The 17,685-nt window shown below is 34.4% G+C and overlaps 2 long non-coding RNA genes across 5 annotated transcripts; both read left to right on the top strand.

The window, feature by feature from the left end:
- Nucleotides 1–203: 203 nt before the first annotated feature.
- LOC123918873 lies at nucleotides 204–3,906 on the top strand. Its single transcript, XR_006812958.1, has 4 exons — nucleotides 204–503; nucleotides 614–711; nucleotides 797–1,168; nucleotides 2,149–3,906. It is a non-coding gene; the product is annotated as an uncharacterized LOC123918873 (long non-coding RNA).
- A 259-nt stretch (nucleotides 3,907–4,165) lies between these two features.
- LOC123918871 lies at nucleotides 4,166–8,095 on the top strand. Of its 4 annotated transcripts, none has more exons than XR_006812955.1 (3): nucleotides 4,166–6,224; nucleotides 6,335–6,880; nucleotides 7,860–8,095. It is a non-coding gene; the product is annotated as an uncharacterized LOC123918871 (long non-coding RNA). The 4 variants fall into 4 exon arrangements; XR_006812956.1 differs by having other exon boundaries at nucleotides 6,303–6,880; XR_006812957.1 differs by lacking the exon at nucleotides 4,166–6,224 and having other exon boundaries at nucleotides 6,231–6,432; nucleotides 6,518–6,880; nucleotides 7,860–8,094.
- The last annotated feature ends 9,590 nt before the right edge of the window (nucleotides 8,096–17,685 follow it).

The following is a 17,685-nucleotide window of genomic DNA, read 5'->3' as shown; positions in this document are numbered from 1 at the left end:
CAAGAAATGACCATGGCTGTAATATTCCGACTATAATTAATAAAGAAATATTAATTAAGGATGGTTATTGGAGTTAATTAAATAACAAGTGATCAAAGTATGAGGAATTAACTAAAGAATTAAGTGAAGGGCATAGTTGGAAGTTTCACAAAAGTCTTCATATATGCCACACCACCAGCCATTTGCTCCTTCTTTCTATTTCTCTCTCAGACTCCAAAAATCAGAGAAACATTTCCCTCATGTCTTTTCCTCTCTCACGCCTCATCAGCACCACCATCATCATCATCATCACCAATAAACCAATCTTTTCCCTAACACCAAATCCAACATTGCAATTAGTATGCTAGATGTTCGAGGAACGCAATGAGCAACGATTACCACCTTCATCTACTTCTCTCTGCCTCTCGTATCCTCTCACTCTCTCAACTCTAATTTCACTCTCAATTCTTAGTTGCATGTGTTGTTCATCCAATCATAAGGATATGGACCATTGGAATTCTAAGGTAAGAGTAGTAATTTCAGTTTCATTCCTCTTTTCCTTTTATGAACCCTAAACCCATTTGTGATTTTGACCCATTGAGATGTATGCATGTTTGTAATTCTGGTCTTGGAGCACTTGTGAGGAATTAAGGACAGTTGTTGGAACAAGGAAACAAGAACATTGGAAATATTTATGGAAATTCGTATGCTGGATGTATCCTCACTAAAATGGTCGTACCTCTCTCTGTGTTAGTCCAAATTTAACCATTCTTGATGTTCTGGATAGCTAACGTAATCCCGGCCGTTTAGGTACCAGCCTAGTGAGATTTAATGGAGAAATGAGGTCTCTGCAAATTTTTGAAGTGAAAGGTTCAACACAGAATTTATGCAGAAAGTGTTTGGGATTGGGCTGCACTCAAACGGTAAATTATTTCTCTCTGTAACTCCGTTTGGATTTATTCTGATTGCTATGGAAAGCTAACTCAAATACGGTCGTTATGGTCCCGGTTTCATAATTTTCATAATTTATGGACGAGAATTGTGGCCAGTGGGCATTTTTGAAGTTGGAACTCTGATGCTGAAGTTATGCAGAAAAATCTGCAAACGAGTTTGAAGTAGTTTCGTTGCAAATTCCGCTTTTCGACGAGTTTCGGAAATGTCGGTGGTACTGTTCAAGCGTCAATTTCAGGTGGGTTCCCTTAGAGGCTCAACTTCTAGTATAGCCTAGCACTTTAGTTTCCCAATAAATTATGCATGATAAGAATAGAATGATAGTTTCCCAAAATTATGAATTGTTGTATGATAACATAAGTTAGGATCAATTAGTGTATGAGAGGGACTTAAACCCAAAGTACCACTCCATTATGATTATTTAATCTATAAACAGTATGCATGGCTAGTAGGAAAGGATATTGTAGGTGATCTCTGCATAATTCATGAAATTTCGTAACACAGGGTGCTGAACTGGTATGCTCGCTAAGCGAGAGATTGTTCATTGTGGCTTGCTTTGACATCTGAACATTCTGACTTGGGTTAGCAGTAGCGAGCCTGTCAGGGTGGTTGGTTATCAATGCTCGCTAAGCGAGAACATCAGATCAGAACCTGCATAAAGTTTTAAAATAGTGAAATCACTCATTTTATATTTCCAATCCTTCTAGAGTTTCAATGAGTACTGTAAGTAGAGGAAATGATTATAATGTTAATTACACGCTAAGTTATAAATATGAGGAAATCAGGACAAGCTAGAAATACCCTGGGAGGGAATTCATGGGCATGTTAACAAATCAGGATTATTAAGTTAAGTTAAGGAATGTCAGTCAATCATGGTGGTTACTTCAGTACCACGTTATGGGATTCGAGGAATCCAATCATGTTACGATTGTGAGCTTCATGCCGTGTTGATGCGTATAATCATCGACGACGGATATGTCAGGCCTCTGAGATCGGCTCACCTCAGAGTGTCTTAGTTATGTTAAAATGAACAAGATAATTAATCTGTGTTACACCTTTACATTATTATGTTTATGAAATTATGTTAGAGACTGACAATCAGGATCAAGGAACTTTTAGTTCATTAGTTGCCCCCGGTGTAGACACCAATAGTAACTGGGTAGTAGGAATCCACTGAGACGAAGTGACTGTTCTCATCCCCCACTTATTTGATTTCAGATAAACAGGTTGATTGAGATATTATGGTCTGCAAGCTTGGAGTTCAGATACTTGGATTATGCTAGTTGAGCTGACATCATGTTATCTTATATTTTGTATAAGATTTAGTTTCTTGTTTTTAGTTGTTAGCTCAATTTAGTATTAATCTCTTGGATTTTGTAATCCTATTTATGTATTCAGACGATATGTAAAGAAAAATTAATGGTTCCGATTCAGTTATGTACTCCTTTGTCAATATTCTAGATAAATTGACATGGGGTGTTATAATTGGTATCAGAGCAGGTCGATTCAGTATCGGACCTTGCCGCGGATCATTAAAATTCAATTCAAAGTAGTACGGACCCTTTGGAGTCTGGACTGTTTACGCTGAAACCATCGCGTACTGAGCCTGATCAACTTAGTGTCGTGCATGGTAGACAGGGTATTACAGTTGAGAACCGAAGTGGACCAAGAATGTCAAGCAGTAAGAGCGCAGTAGGAGCGCAAACATAGAAGGATGTATGAGTGAAGATCGTTGGAAGCGGATGTCGGAGCTGTAACAGTCGTTGCCACAGGAGTAAGTAACGTAACACCTACAAGTGGCGAGCAGAGTTTGGGAATAGTATGTAGCGTAATACCAGTAGTAAGGGGCATGTTAGGAGATGCACGAATCGGACGCGCTCAACTTGCGGTAGTATTCTGGGAATGGAAAACCCAGTATAAAAGTAAACTTTGACCGGATGGAACCCAGACTGAGTATTGAAGTACGATAACCGGATAATTGTAGTAAGTTTGATGGGTGCATTAATACAGATGATGGAATTGTGAGAACGACCCGCAATGTAGATTGAAGTGTGGTACACCAGTAATATCTAACTGGCACGTATGTGTTATGTGAACCTAGAAGTAATCACTCACTCTTGTGAACCTAATTACCGGAAGCATGTTACCTCAAATAAGACTTAACAGGAGTCAGTGAACCCAACACTTTTTCGAATTTGTTTAACCTTCTTTTCAGCCCAGTAGCTTTCCCTAGTGGCGTAGGTCAATTAAATACACTATTGGAGAAAGACAAACTAGACTTCATGCATTCCCTTAATTCCTAATGTCAGCCTGTTGTACCATTCTATAGAACAAGAACACTAGACGCCCCAATAAGATAAGTTCAGCCTTTCAGTTCGTAACTAGTACTCAAGCCAGATCAGTAGCAGCCAAGTCTCGTATAGAATAACAATGGGAATTTAATTCTAATGCTATCAGTCACCTAAGGCGACATATTAAATGTCATTATCATTTGATTCAGGAACAAGTAACATAGTTCAGTACTAACTTCAACAAGTCGCCAAATACTTTTCCGTATTCAAACCTCTCAGCTAAAAACCCAACATATTCAGTCAAATCTTTTGTGAGAGTTTATCAGCTAAGTGCTAATGAGAATCAGGTCTGTTCCAATTCAAGAGAATTGTCATTGGAAGGAAATCATGAAGTATGAACATAATCCGGCCGAATCAGGATCTTTAGTCACCTACCTTTTGCGTGAACTCTAATTCAGCTAAATTCATCGAATCGATGCGATGCACGATTCATAGTCAGTAAGCCTCATTATGTTATGAACATTAAGTTCCACGAACCTATCTAATTTTAGTAGAGAGATAAATCATTTCGGTGCTTTGAGACCCGACACTTACATTTAGTGTAAGAACTCAATTGAGTTGCGAACCTTTCTAGTTCCTCAATATCAGCGAATCATATTCAAATTTAGAGTGTTATCCTTATGTAACTGTGACAAAATGTCTCCAGCTTTCCAGCCTTGTTATAAGTAATCGATTCAGACTTATGTAAGTTTGAATTGCTTGTTAAGATTATTGATTAATGTTCCTTTAAGGACTATCAGCTATTCTAGTTGACCTGCAAGTTAACATCCTTAAGTGGTCTAACGTAGAGTAACTCTGACTAGTATGTCATGTCGACCTTCAGAGCATTAACACTATGTTCCCCACCAAGAACTTCTCCAATCTTCTAGTTTCATTACTTGTGACTGGTTCAGAACCACAGAAGTCTAATTAATTATTCAGGGTCATGAGTAATCTCAGTTTAAGTTCTCCCTTGTCCTGTTAACCTGTTAAGCAACATTGTTAAGATACTTCGAATGTTGGAAACGTTAATTCAACCAATTCAGTTCACCGTCCTTTGTAAAGTTTTATCAACTCATTTCGGATAAAATCCAAAACCATCAAGAGATATAAGTAGTATCAAGATTAGTACTAATAGTGCGAACTGTTCAATTCCACTCGCTGTAACCAATGCTAGCCAATAAACATGAGTGTTAATTTATTTTATTTTATTTTTATTAATTTTTTTTTTTTGGAAAACCACTGAATATCTTTGTGACCAATTAATTAGCATCACCAAGCAACTCAGAGTTATGCAACTTAATTAGTAGTAGCACCAACATCGATAAATCAAGACAATTTGTATTTGACCTTTCCTTTAGCAATCAGTTTGTTTCAGCCAATTCCCTACTGCAACTCGCATCAGACAATTCTGCCAAACCCAAACCTTATCTTAATGGAGTTAAGGACTAGTATCAAAAGGTATAGTATTAAGAGATGTCGATAGGATGAGCAGAATCATAAGTTATGGGACAAGGAAATTTTTGGACTTGTCGGTATGAATATTCAAAGCTCGAACCCTTAAGTTAACCTCATAATAGCAGTCAGTGTCCCATGTTTTAGTGTATACCCCAACCAGGCCAGATACCGATTTAATGAAGTTGTTGAGCAATAAAGTAATCGTCGGGAGCAATAAAGGAAGTAATACTAAAAGAAGATGGATTGTAGCTGGGGTCGGTGAAGTAGTGATTTCAAACATAAACTAACTCGCGAAGAACATCACTGATCGAAGTAAAGAGCGTGTTGGAACAACTCAGTTATCACAATCAAGTGTAATGGTACGAGTCGACGTATTGCGGATATGTAAGATTGTGGTACAATATTATGAATGTAGTGATGTGCCTGACGTCACGAAGTAATGCAAGTATTGTCTTGTGATGACTATAGTACGAGAAGTATAACAGAAGAAGTAACACCGGAAAAGAGGAGACGATGTGTGACAGTGTCCGGGAATTTGTAGACCAAGGCTGTAATGATGCAGTCGGAAGATGAGGGTAAGTAGTCAAGATCAGAGTGCGCAGCAAGTAATGGTTGATAATGCAGTGAGCAAATTGGTCTTTAGGCCAACAACTCTTTCAGAGAGGAAGTTTTATTCCAATGGATTGAATATCCGTAAGAAGACTAACGAAAGTATGACGAGAGGAACTGATGTGTTCAGAGCAATCAGACTGAGAAAAGGTAACACAAAGGGACTAATATAAGATGAGCGCGCACCTAAGAGTTATAATGTGGACTAAGGTTGTTAATCCGATGTCATGAAATGAACGAGTCAAATTTCCAAAAGTAACATAAGCAAATGTTAACGTACAATGTGAACGACAAATAATGATCGGTTAAGAGGCGAAGTCTAGAATCTAGACGAGGCATAAGCAGTTACGCTAAGAGTGAATGAAGAAGTTCATGAATTTCGCGGACGAAATTCTTTTAAGGGGGATTGATTGTAATATTCCGACTATAATTAATAAAGAAATATTAATTAAGGATGGTTATTGGAGTTAATTAAATAACAAGTGATCAAAGTATGAGGAATTAACTAAAGAATTAAGTGAAGGGCATAGTTGGAAGTTTCACAAAAGTCTTCATATATGCCACACCACCAGCCATTTGCTCATTCTTTCTATTTCTCTCTCAGACTCCAAAAATCAGAGAAACATTTCCCTCATGTCTTTTCCTCTCTCACGCCTCATCAGCACCACCATCATCATCATCATCACCAATAAACCAATCTTTTCCCTAACACCAAATCCAACATTGCAATTAGTATGCTAGATGTTCGAGGAACGCAATGAGCAACGATTACCACCTTCATCTACTTCTCTCTGCCTCTCGTATCCTCTCACTCTCCCAACTCTAATTTCACTCTCAATTCTTAGTTGCATGTGTTGTTCATCCAATCATAAGGATATGGACCATTGGAATTCTAAGGTAAGAGTAGTAATTTCAGTTTCATTCCTCTTTTCCTTTTATGAACCCTAAACCCATTTGTGATTTTGACCCATTGAGATGTATGCATGTTTGTAATTCTGGTCTTGGAGCACTTGTGAGGAATTAAGGACAGTTGTTGGAACAAGGAAACAAGAACATTGGAAATATTTATGGAAATTCGTATGCTGGATGTATCCTCACTAAAATGGTCGTACCTCTCTCTGTGTTAGTCCAAATTTAACCATTCTTGATGTTCTGGATAGCTAACGTAATCCCGGCCGTTTAGGTACCAGCCTAGTGAGATTTAATGGAGAAATGAGGTCTCTGCAAATATTTGAAGTGAAAGTTTCAACACAGAATTTATGCAGAAAGTGTTTGGGATTGGGCTGCACTCAAACGGTAAATTATTTCTCTCTGTAACTCCGTTTGGATTTATTCTGATTGCTATGGAAAGCTAACTCAAATACGGTCGTTATGGTCCCGGTTTCATAATTTATGGACGAGAATTGTGGCCAGTGGGCATTTTTGAAGTTGGAACTCTGATGCTGAAGTTATGCAGAAAAATCTGCAAACGAGTTTGAAGTAGTTTCGTTGCAAATTCCGCTTTTCGACGAGTTTCGGAAATGTCGGTGGTACTGTTCAAGCGTCAATTTCAGGTGGGTTCCCTTAGAGGCTCAACTTCTAGTATAGCCTAGCACTTTAGTTTCCCAATAAATTATGCATGATAAGAATAGAATGATAGTTTCCCAAAATTATGAATTGTTGTATGATAACATAAGTTAGGATCAATTAGTGTATGAGAGGGACTTAAACCCAAAGTACCACTCCATTATGATTATTTAATCTATAAACAGATGCATGGCTAGTAGGAAAGGATATTGTAGGTGATCTCTGCATAATTCATGAAATTTCGTAAAACAGGGTGCTGAACTGGTATGCTCGCTAAGCGAGAGATTGTTCATTGTGGCTTGCTTTGACATCTGAACATTCTGACTTGGGTTAGCAGTAGCGAGCCTGTCAGGGTGGTTGGTTATCAATGCTCGCTAAGCGAGAACATCAGATCAGAACCTGCATAAAGTTTTAAAATAGTGAAATCACTCATTTTATATTTCCAATCCTTCTAGAGTTTCTATGAGTACTGTAAGTAGAGGAAATGATTATAATGTTAATTACACGCTAAGTTATAAATATGAGGAAATCAGGACAAGCTAGAAATACCCTGGGAGGGAATTCATGGGCATGTTAACAAATCAGGATTATTAAGTTAAGTTAAGGAATGTCAGTCAATCATGGTGGTTACTTCAGTACCACGTTATGGGATTCGAGGAATCCAATCATGTTACGATTGTGAGCTTCATGCCGTGTTGATGCGTATAATCATCGACGACGGATATGTCAGGCCTCTGAGATCGGCTCACCTCAGAGTGTCTTAGTTATGTTAAAATGAACAAGATAATTAATCTGTGTTACACCTTTACATTATTATGTTTATGAAATTATGTTAGAGACTGACAATCAGGATCAAGGAACTTTTAGTTCATCAGTTGCCCCCGGTGTAGACACCAATAGTAACTGGGTAGTAGGAATCCACTGAGACGAAGTGACTGTTCTCATCCCCCACTTATTTGATTTCAGATAAACAGGTTGATCGAGATATTATGGTCTGCAAGCTTGGAGTTCAGATACTTGGATTATGCTAGTTGAGCTGACGTCATGTTATCTTATATTTTGTATAAGATTTAGTTTCTTGTTTTTAGTTGTTAGCTCAATTTAGTATTAATCTCTTGGATTTTGTAATCCTATTTATGTATTCAGACGATATGTAAAGAAAAATTAATGGTTCCGATTCAGTGTACTCCTTTGTCAATATTCTAGATAAATTGACATGGGGTGTTATAATGGTGTCGCGGCGCGAAAAATACCTCGAGTGTGAACACTCGAAAAGAAACAGAGTCGCCACCGAATTTTATTTATCTCAAAGAAAGGAAAGGAAAATATCGAGAAAACCTTGAGGGGTAGAGAAATGGGTTCGGGAGTTGGTTATGCGAGGGGAAGGTATTAGCACCCCTCACATCCGTTGTACTCAACGGGAACCTTTTAGAGGGAAATTGTTTGTTTGCTTTAATGTGTTTTTTAATGTTTGCTTGATTATTCGTTTCTTGCTTGATCAATAGAAAAAGTTTGTTTTTATTATTATTTATGTTATTATATATGCGGGGAAAAAGGTTTTGGTTTTTATTATTGTGCCCGACAAGATGTTGAATCTTGCTCCTACGTATTCCCAGGTGCAATGGGAAAATTAGGGTTTCGTAGTTCATGGGTAAAAATGTTTATGGGTTGGTTGCTTTTAGACACATGACGTCTAAGTCGCATTCTCGTATTAAACGCTGCTTGTATGCTCGCACTTCGGAGGCTTAAGCGTGGTTTGTATTACGGAGAATGGACGAAAACATCACCCGTTTTGTGAAAAGGGTTTTACTTTTACTGCGCGCGAGGGCAGTGAAAAAGGTTTGAGTGTGTTGAGTTGATTTTATGAGTTTTTGTGAAAATGTTTGAGAATGAGGATGGTCCGAGACGCGAGTCATACGTCAGGGCCTCGGAACCATCCGGGTAGAGAAAGTCATACGTCAGTCCCTTCCTTTTTCATCCTTTTAATCTTAAGTCATTTTAGTTTGATTTAACGAAATCAAAAGAAAAGATTAAGAGATGTTTTTTACGTGCTTTAAGGTTGGAGAATGAGAATGGTCCGAGACGCGAGTCATACGTCAGGGCCTCAGAACCATCCGGGTAGAGAAAGTCATACGTCAGTCCCCTCCTTTTTCATCCTTTTAATCTTAAGTCGTTTTAGTTTGATTTAACGAAATCAAAAGAAAAGATTAAGAGATGTTTTTTACGTGCTTTAAGGTTGGAGAATGAGAATGGTCCGAGACACGAGTCATACGTCAGGGCCTCAGAACCATTCGGGTAGAGAAAGTCATAAGTCAGTCCCTTCCTTTTTCATTCTATTTATTGAGTTTTTTACGATTAAAGCAAAACAAAGAGCAAATCAAGCAAACAAAAATATATACATATATGCGCCAATTGAAGCTTTTTGTTATCCTCGTCAATTTTGCTCAAATCGCATTTATTACAAGTAAGAAAAAAAGTTGAGTTTTGGGGTTTTTTCAAGAAATAAGCACTTATTTAAATAAGCACTTAAAAATGGACAAAAACGCCACTGGGGTGCAGAATGGGTTCTGGGGGTGAAGCAATAGCAATCTACAGCACCAGGCCCAGCCCAGACTAAATCGTCCAAGCAAAAAAAGAGCAGAACAAAAATTAATCAGGTACAGCGTTAAGATAAGGGTGTATGGTAGGCTTCCCGGATCTAGGCCTTTTGATTTGATCAAATGGCTTGGATTTAAAAATCCACTAACAGATCTCGGCCTTACATCCGATCTAACGATTGTGTTTTAAAAATAAAGGGATGGGGGGCGCGCTGAGCAAGAAAGGGGGATACGATGAGTAACAACTCATCTTCCTCACCTCTTCTTCCTCACGACAGTAACAAAACTTCCATTAAAGCTCAAACGGAGCTTTTCGAAAAAAATCATTTTGGCCTCAAAAACCATAAACGAATACACTATTTCGCTTCATTTTTCGCACTGATCATGAATCTATGCTTAGATTTCACAGTGGAGGCTTATAATTCGAAAAAACGAAACAACAACTTGAGAACTCAAAAAACCAAAATATGATTTAAGCAAGCTTAAGCAAAATTAACGAATGGAAAAGCTTCAGTGGGTGTTCATGAGTAAAAAACGTTTAGAAACCTACTTGTTTTGAGCTTTGTATCAGTGGGTGTGTTAACCCCTTTTTCTTGGCAATTTTGGAGTTTTGGGTAGGCTTTTCTGGACGGTTTTCTTTCGTTTTTCCTTGTGTGTTTCGCTACTGGTATGTGTTAGAAGATATTAGTGAAAGAAAATTGAAGTTTGAGGGTGGTTTGAATGGATTTCGAAAATTTGGAAAAGTGGTGAAAAGATGAGTTTTTTGGTTATTTTTCTGTCTCTCTCGTGTTCTTCTCAAAAATCGCCCCCCTATGCTCTGAAAAGTTACCCCTACTTATACTAGAAAATTAGGGTTTGAGTGGCCAAGAAGGGAAGGAAAAGCTCCACCTTTAATCAATGGTGAAGCCTTGATCAAATTAAGGAAAAAGTTAAAATTTTGAGTTTGAAAGGGAGAAGGGAGTGCTGCCAAGTTGTTGTTGCAAGTGTTTCACGTGAAGCCCTATTTTTTCTTTTTATTCTTTTTTTTGATTTTTTTTTTATGATAATAACAACAATTTTTTTTTAAAAAAAAGGTAGGACAAAATTAGGGTATGACAAATGGCAGCTACAACTTTTAAATCAATAGGTGAAAATTCAGATAAAAAAGCTGCTATATTAATAATTACTGGTTTTACTGGACAATTAAAAGGATGGTGGGATAATATAATTAGTCCTAAAGAAAAACATGCTATCTTAGAAGCTAAAAAATTAGATCCAATAACAGGAGTCCTAGGAGATGAAGATGCTGTAAATACTTTATTATATACAATTACCAAACACTTTGTAGGAGATCCAGCTCAAATACAGGATAGGGCTGCAGATCAATTAGCAAACCTTTATTGTCCAACAATGAGTGATTACCGTTGGTACAAAGATATGTTTTTATCAAAACTATGTAATAGACCTGATGGTGGTGCTGATTATTGGAAAGAACGATTTATAGCAGGATTACCTAGATTATTAGCAGAAAATGTTAGAATGGCCATTAAAGCTAAAAGTAATGGAGTAATTCCTTACTCTATATTAACTTTTGGACAAATATCTAGCCAAATTATAGAAACTGGAATAGGAATTTGTACAGATTTTAAAATACAAAATAAAATTAAATCTGAGGTAACTCAAAGTAAAAGGGAATTAGGTTCCTTTTGTGAACAATTTGGAATAGAGCCCATTAGAGCCCCTAGTAAAAAGGCTAGAAAAAATTACACTAAAGCCTCTAGCAATTATAAACCTTATAAAAAACGAAAAAACCGTTACAGAAAAAATAAAGAACCCTCTGAAGACAAATCTTATAAAAAATCTGAAGGAAAGAAGAAAACATTTCAGAATGATAAATCTGATATTAAATGTTTTAAGTGTGGACGTTTTGGTCATTATGCAAAAACTTGGCGTGTTAAGCAAAAAATTAACGAAATTCATAAATTAGACATCAGTGATCAGTTAAAAGAAAATCTTATTAATGTATTAAGAGATATTATGTTAAATGATACTTCATCCATTAGTTCTGAAGAATCTTCTTATGAAGAAGATGACCTTAATCAAATGCTAACTAGTTCCGAATCAGAAATTAGTTCTGAAGAAGATTGTTGTTTAGGAGCTGAATTATGTACTTGCGATAAATGTATTAAAGGTATAAATGTAATTACTAGTGATCAAGCTACTACCTTAATAAGTATATTAAAGGATATGCCTGAATCTTCACAAAAGGAAGAATTCATGTTACAAATTAAAAACATGATAGATCGTGAAGAAAAGAACAAAAATACAGTTCAAAAAATAGAATTTAAAGAAATCATGAATAGATTTAAACCTATTATTACTCCCACAATAACTATTAAAGATTTACAAAATGAAATCTCGCTCATGAAACAAGAAATAGATTTATTAAAAGTAAAAGATTTAGAATTAGAAGTTAAATACTTAGAATTAAAAGGAAAACAAATTATAAATAATGAAGTTAGAACTTCGAATATTAGGCAAGATATAGATGATCCCCCCTATATTGCCACTTTAAATAGAATGATTACACATAAATGGCTTTGTCCAATTACTTTGCTTGTTAAAGATCAACGATTTGATCTAGTAGCGTTAATAGATTCGGGTGCAGACATGAACTGTATCCAAGAAGGATTAATACCTACAAAATTTTATGAAAAAACTTTGCAAGGATTAAGTGGTGCAGGAGGTCATAAACTACAAGTTCAGTATAAATTAACAGATGCTAAGATCTGTAAAGATCATGTTTGTTATAAAACTCATTTTTTATTAGTAAAAAATATTCATCAACATATCATTTTAGGTACACCATTTCTTTCATTATTATACCCTTTCACAGTTTCTCATGAAGCTATCACTTCAAACGCCCTGGGAAGGGAAGTTATATTTAGATTTTTCGAAGCACCTAGAATTAAAGATTTAAATATTGTTCAAAACCTTTCTACATCTACAATTAATTTAATTTCTCAAAAGAAAATAAGGAGTAAATCTTAGTTTACGAAAAACCTTAAATAAACTTTAATCTCTAAGAGACCCCTTTGAGGGCTCTGATACCATAATAGCTGGATCATGATTATATAATGTTTGTTTATATAATGTTTGTTCTAAGCAAAACATAATCCATAATGTAATATGATCAAAAGTGGGAAGATCATCAAGAAATAAGTCTAAATCAGTTGTTGTGTAAAATACGATTTGAAAAGTTAATAAAAGAAAGAAGAAATTATAATAAAACATTTTTATTCAAATATGAAAATGCTTACAAGATATAGGATCTCTAGAATTCTTCAGATTGTTCTTCTTTGAGAATTTTTCGATGATCCTTAACATGAACTACACTTCCTTTTATAGATGAGAAGGAAGCATCTAGACTTAATGTACTGACAGCTGTCAGTTACACCTAAATAATTACATATCGATAAAACTTTAATACTAACTTTACATAATGGTCAAAAGTAGACAATAATATTGCTTGCCACGATACTAACTTTAACTAAAGTAAAGATTCCAATATAATCTTGTCGGCCATAATTCTAATAATGCTGTCTACTGCAATAATTGCTTAATCTTGAAGATCTATTATTCCAAAACAGTCATCTCATTTATTAGGGGCTGAACTTTGAGATGATCCAACAGAATCATTATCATTGTTAATATCTGATTCTGAAATAGCAGCTTGTAATTTCTTCAATAATTCTTTCTTGTTGGAAGAAGACGATAAATCAGCCAAAAATTTTGATTTTTCGGCCAGGAACTCACATTCTTTTTCAGTATCTAATCCTTTAACGAGATATTTGGGATGTTTAGAAAACCAGTTTTGTAAGACTTGATTTTTAATAAGATCTGGGTTAAACTTATTCCACCATTTAACTTTATTGCATCTGATAATCCAAAAAATATTACTATCGGGCACTGATAATTCTTTTCTAAATTTCCAGGAAGTAATCCAAGAAATTCCAAATGAAGCATGGAAAATTAATATTTTTAAATGATTTGGAAACTTAATTTCTCTGCTGAAATTCTCAAAGGCTTGAGCTGCAAAGTCTGGGTAAATGCTAACATCTGGTCCCCATTCAAGAAACCATTTAACGAACCAAAAAGGGAATTTAAGAGGGAAATCTTTTTTAAACCAAATGAACCAAGAATGGTCAAAGGGTTGATAATACAACATATTGTTCCAGGCATCCATATAATCGAAATAGGAATAGTGTTGAGGTGAGAACCGTCTAGAGAAACCTTTTGTAGCAGAAGGATGAGCCTTCCAGTCTGAAGGAGATAATATCTTTAGAATTTTAAATTTAGAGAAAATAATTTTGTTTTTGTCATTCTTAACAAAAGTGTGAGTTATATCAATGGATTCAGTATCCACTAAAATAAACTCATAAAATAAACGAGTCTTTTCTGGACTTGAGGGTAAGTAATGGAACCCTGAAGGGAAAAATTTTGAAGTAATTTGTAGTAAGGAGCCTTCAGAATTATATTCTGGTTCAACCAGGAAAAGAATCTTTTTATAATCTTTTTCTATGAAGGGACAAGATAATGAATCTGGAGGGGTATAAAAAGGCAATTTTTCAGGGGTTTTTGGTGGGTTATTTAATGCTGATGGAGTGCTTAATGCAAAGGTTAGTGGAGAAACTAATTTGGAATTTAATGATGGTCTAATGGCTCTAGGTGAGTAAGATGATGAGGGTGGGTAAAAAGCTGGTAAGGCTAAAGGGGTTAAAGGAGTAAATTTGTTATGTAGGGGAGTTGACGAAGTTGGGTTTTGTAACACCTGTTTTGCTGTACTAGCTCTTTTTGATGCCTCCTCGAGAGGAGGGCCATAATTATCTTTTTTGCTCATTGTTACTTTTTCCCTATAAAAATTCTCTGGTAAGAAAATCTGGTAGAGAATTCTTTTCTCCTTTAATATGTTCTATGTCAAAATCAAAGCATGATAATAAAGCTTGCCATCTGGCAAAAATATGTTTGGAAACTAAATTTTTAACATCCTTTTGTAAAACTTCTTTTGCAGCCTTACAATCAGATCTTAATAAAAATTTCTTTGAAAATAAATCATCTTGAAATTTAGTAATACATAAAACAATAGCTAAAACTTCTTTTTTGATAGTACTGTAATTTAGTTATGCCGGATTCCAGGTTCCTGAATAATATCTAACAACTTGTTCTATAGATGACTATGGTAATCTTTGTTTTAATATTCCTCCAAATCCTATATCAGAGGAATCAGTTTCTACTATAAGAAAAGCTTGGGGATCTGGGATTCCTAAGCAGGGTAGCCTTCTAATCAGTTGCTTAATTTGTCTAATGCTTTGACTCATGGTTTCATCCCATGGGGGAGGATTCTTCTTAAGCCTCTTAAATAAGGGTAAACAAATGATCCTAATGTTGGGAATAAAGTCAGCCACATAATTTACACATCCTAAAAATCTTTGTAATTGAGTTTTATCTTTTAATTCATCTGGGAATTTATCTCCAAATTCTATAGCTCTACTAATGGGAGTAATGGTTCCTTGATATATGTTAAATCCTAAAAATCTCACATTAACTTGGAATAATTTCATTTTTCTGGCTGATAAAACTAATCCATTGTTTTTAATGATTTTAAAGAATTTCTCTAAGTGGTCAAAATGTTCATTTAGAGATTTGGAAAATACTAATATGTCATCTAAATAGACAATCAAAAACTCTTGATAATCATTTAATATATCATTCATAATGTGCTGGAATTCACTAGGAGCATTTTTTAGTCCTAGGGGCATTACATTCCATTCATAATGACCGAAGGGAACTACAAAAGCAGTTTTATATTTATCTTTTTCTTCTAATTGAATTTGATAATATCCTGACTTTAAATCAAATTTAGAAAATATAATTGCATTAGATAATCGTCCTATTAAATCCTTTTTATTAGGAATGGGATATCTAATCCATTGAAGCACTTTATTTAAGGGTTTATAATTAATAACTAATCTGGGAGCACCCCTCTCTAATTCTCCCGGATTATTGACATAAAATCCTGTACAACTCCAAGGAGATTTACTGGGTCGAATTAATTTTTTATCTAAATAATCTTTAATTTCCTTTTTACAATATTCTAAATATTGCTGATTCATTTGAATTGGTCTTGCCTTTGTGGGTATAGACCTTTCATTAAAGCTAGGTTCATACGGTAATGATACAATATGATTCTTCCTATCCCAAAAGGCATTGGGATGTTCGGAACATATTTCTTTTTCAAAACGTTGCTGTAATAGAATAATTTTGTCTTTTATATTTTTAGATTCTAATTGGCTTTCTATCCTTTTATATTGAATTTCTTTATTTAGCATATTAATATGTTTTTTCTTTTGAGAAATTAAATTAATTGTAGATGTAGAAAGGTTTTGAACAGTATTTAAATCTTTAATTCTAGGTGCTTCGAAAAATCTAAATATAACTTCCCTATATACAGTAGCGGAGCCAGGGGTGGCCAGGCAGGGCCATGGCCCTCCCCAAAATCACTGGAAATTACTAAAATATCCATGATGTTTTAATAAAATTACACAAAGATACTATATATTATTATCACGCGCAACATATTAACAATTCCTATAAACAGCTTAGCGGCTAGTGTGTGGCCAAGGGACAATGAGGACGCTGGTTCAACACCTCCAACCAGCTCTTTTACTCCTTTTCCTGTTTATTTTTTAAAAAAATTGCTTTTATTCTGTTTTAATTTTTAACAAAATCAATTTTAACAAGTAGCATAAGTATTTGAATCAGGTAACCTTGAGCAGCATAATAATAATGATACATGCCTTTAAAAACATTTGCTTTTCATATATATACACTTGATCTTTAAGATATTTAATTAAATTTTTGATAATTAGTTTTATACTTATTATAACTTAAATTTTTATATACAAAATAAGTTTTGTATTTGGTGGTTTCCTCTAAAAAAATAAAATAAAATTAGTGGCCCATCCGAGCTTCTTTTCCTGGCTCCCCCACTGCCTATATATATATATATATATATATATATATATATATATATATATATATATATATATATATATATATATATATATATATATATATATATATATATATATACACACATCATACACATTATTGAGCACTTTCCTTCACATTAATGTCCTTGTACATTTTCTGTTTTGTTTTATGCCCTGTCATCAGTTTGTCCTACGTTTGACATCTCCAAGTTGTAGTATATCTAATATTTAAAAGATTGAATCTTACAAATTAGTTCAGATGTAAAGCTGTATAGGTTCCTCTGTGTCCAATGAAATCATTGGCTTATTATTCAAAAGTAAGAGTTCCTGTCCTTCACTGACCAAATTGAAAGCAACAATATAGTTTTTAAATGGCTATTATTTGTTGATTCCTTACAGCCTGCCAAAGAATCAAATGCATATATAATACTATACTTAATATAATACTAAAGATATTATATGATGTTATCGCAAATTATAACATATAAAAACAACTTTCCTGACTTGAAAATTTAAAAATTTGCTTCTCGATAACTTTTTGTATTTGGTTGCAGTAATCAAGAACTAAAAAAATTAAATACTCCCTCATTTTCTTATTACATTTGGTTTTTGTAGAAGTATTTTGTTTCTATTTAGTAGCTGTTTTCAAAATTCAATGTAACATTAATTATTGATTTGTCAATAAGACCCTTAACTATTCATTGTCGAAGAAGTAGGAGTATATGACATGAAATACTAAATAATTAAGAGTATTTTAAGGAAAAGACAGATATTTTCATCAAAGGTAGCAAAATTTATTAATTTTATTGGTATCTGTGAATAACCTTAAAACGACACCTAAAATTAACTAAGACTATGTACAATGGTTTCAACACCAAAATACATTCAACACTCACTTTTTCACTCCACATCATTTTCTCTTTCTTCCACCTAATCATTCAACACACAATCAACTTTTACCCTCTCCAATGGTTTTTCTATTCAACACCCTACCCCACCACTTTCTCTACCCCACCACTTTCTATTTCATATTCTTATTTAAATTTAAATTTTTGTTTTTATGATTAAATAAAATTATAATTATCGATTAAAATTAAATTAAAATAATTAACACTTAACGATTTATTTTTTAGTTTTTTGTAATAAAAACAAAATTTATTTAAT

Source organism: Trifolium pratense, linkage group LG3 (assembly GCF_020283565.1).
Source record: "Trifolium pratense cultivar HEN17-A07 linkage group LG3, ARS_RC_1.1, whole genome shotgun sequence".
NCBI classification, from domain to species: Eukaryota; Viridiplantae; Streptophyta; class Magnoliopsida; order Fabales; family Fabaceae; genus Trifolium; species Trifolium pratense.
Note: the sequence above shows the minus strand (reverse complement) of the source record. Positions and strands in the feature narration are given on the sequence as shown.